Source organism: Micropterus dolomieu, linkage group LG21 (assembly GCF_021292245.1).
Source record: "Micropterus dolomieu isolate WLL.071019.BEF.003 ecotype Adirondacks linkage group LG21, ASM2129224v1, whole genome shotgun sequence".
Lineage (NCBI taxonomy): Eukaryota > Metazoa > Chordata > Actinopteri > Centrarchiformes > Centrarchidae > Micropterus > Micropterus dolomieu.
Window position 1 is genome coordinate 33,177,873 of NC_060170.1, and position 2,593 is coordinate 33,180,465.

Below are 2,593 nucleotides of genomic sequence, written 5' to 3' on the forward strand. Positions count from 1 at the left end.
GGGGGGGGGGGGGGGGGGTCACATCCAAATATATGAAACATGGAAATTTGGCCCCTCCAATATTTGTAATGACCAGTCATCAAATACCTCCAAAAGCTAAAAGAAAGCTAATGTCCTTCCCTCGATAGCCGCTGGATGCTCACTGAACTTCGTGCTTCATGTTCATGTTGATATATGAGCATGTTTAACAAAACAGACTGTGTGTCAGGTGTGTGCGCATTTGGATACAAATAGGAGCAGATACACAATACAGACGCAACCTCATTGAACATTAGTGCTTTATTTTAATGTGCTGTTGGCTGTTCATTACCTAAAGCTTAAAGGATTGTAAATATATATTCCTATGTGGTTAAACTTTGTTTGGTTTTTCTTCCAAATAAGTTTGGCTAACCTAAAGTTTGTTTATAACCTGCCTGATTGTGTTTCTTGCCTCGTCACACTTCTTTTTAGTGATGAGTTCCCAGATTTTAGCATCTAACTTGAGTCCACTGTCACTATTAGCAGTAGGATTAATGGCCAAATCTAGAAAAATAAAAAATGAGTCACAATGATGATGATGATGATCAGAAAGTTTTGACCATTTACTTAAATAAAAAATACACATTTTAGTTTGTGTCTCTGCTCATGTGATGCTCCGGAAAACTCAGAACAAGCTCGACACAGAGTCTCACTGAGTTCACAAATCCGACAGCAGATCCACAACACCTGATGAACATGAACACATATTGAGAAAAACATTCTAAATTCAGACGAATTTAAATGCTAATACTGTAGGCAGAAGGGGAGGTGGAGGGAGGTAAATGGTGAAGCGGCAAGATTGCAGTGCTCAGTGTTGATGCATGCGGAATGAGTGTTTATATGGACCATCTAGTGTTTGAGATAGGTTGCGGCCATGCATATAAGTTGTAGGTAGGTGTGGAAAAAAATGCTGTAAAGGAAGAATGCTTTCAAAAGTAGACATGTTAGCAGATTATATTTATCAATTAACAAAAAGCATATTTGGCGGGACCACCCTTTGCCTTCAGAGCAGCATCAGTTCTTCTAGGTTCACACAGGTCAGGGATTTTGTAAGCATATGATCCTGGAAGTTATAGCATCATCCACTCTGTCTGGGATTACATGAAGAGAAAGAAGCAACTGAGGCTGCCTAAATCCACAGAAGAACTGTGGGTAATGTAATCAATAAATATACATGATGAATTTACTCGATTGACAAAGAATTCTTACTTTACAGCATTTTTCCCACATAGGTTTTGAGGGCATATGGAACATGTGACTATAAAACAAGAAACTGCAAGGCACCCAGGAAAGTTATAAAAAAATATATATATATATAAATATATATATATATAGTATACTTCATGTCTCTGGATAAGAAACTTTACCGTAAAAGCCTCAGCCCACAAAGTCACTCCGACCCTCACATATTTACACTTCAGTTGCTTGTGTCTATCTTGTTTTTCTTCTATCGGCTGTCATTCTATTCAGCTCTGTCAGGCTAACCTTCCCCTCCCCACCTGCCTGCCACTGAGATGTGTGGGCTGTTTCTATAGGAGTCCAGCTAGGTGTAACCTTTCTGCCCTGTGGCACCTCACTGGGATCCAGGGCCCTGGGCTCAGTGTGAACTCCTGAACTCTTCCCCAAAGAACGAAGCTGAGGAAAGAGGACAGGACAGAGAGTGTGGGAGGGGATGTGAATGAGTGCTGCCGGACAATTAGCCCCCCTATGAGCATAGTAGGCGGTCTCCCCAAGCCAGGATACACTGGGAGTGTTTCAGAGACTGGCAGCCAGAGAGAGAACCCAAAGCGAGAACGAGATAGTGTGCGTGGGCGTGTGTGTGTCATAGTGTTTTGCATTCACACGCCCAGCGGTTGTTGTTCCGAAATGAAACAGTGCGTCGGGTGCCTGCAGGCGTCAATACGACCATTTCTATTATTCAGAGCTGATTACAGCGCTAAATCGTACAGCAGTGAATACTTTTTAATGAGCTTTGAAATACAACAGAGAAAGTTTGTCAGCTTTTTTGTTTGTCGGAACCTGGCTGGCGGGGGAAAAGAGCAATGAGAGTGATTTGATTAGTGCGCTGGTGTGTGAGGGGCAGGTTGCGAGATGTGTATGTGCGTCTGTGGGTGTGCATATGACCAGGATAAAGCATTCCTTTTATGTTTGGTGTATGTGTGTACAGTGTACGTGCGTATGTGTGGATACATACAGTGGGGGAAAAAAGTATTTGACCCCTTGCTGATTTTGCAGGTTTGCCCACTTACAAAGAATGCAACAATCTATAATTTTAATCATATGTACATTCTAACAGTGAAAGACAGAATCCCAAAGAAAATTCCAGAAAATCACATCATATGAATTTATAAAAATTGATGACCATCTGATGAGGAAAAACAAGTATTTGACCCCCTGGACAAACAGCATGTTAATATTTTGTAGAAAAGCCATTATTGGCCAGCACAGATGTCAAACGGTTTTTATAGTTGGTGACAAGGTTTGTGCACATTTCGGCAGGGATGTTGGCCCACTCCTCCCTGCAGACAGCCTCCAAATCATTCAGGTTCCGAGGTTGTCGCCTGGCAACTCGAAT

The 2,593-nt window shown here is 41.9% G+C and overlaps 1 protein-coding gene across 3 annotated transcripts in view; it reads left to right on the top strand.

Annotated features, from left to right (window-relative positions):
• The window catches only part of sema4c (sema domain, immunoglobulin domain (Ig), transmembrane domain (TM) and short cytoplasmic domain, (semaphorin) 4C), a 94,539-nt gene that overhangs the window by 35,110 nt on the left and 56,836 nt on the right, over positions 1 to 2,593 (top strand). The window lies entirely within an intron of this gene.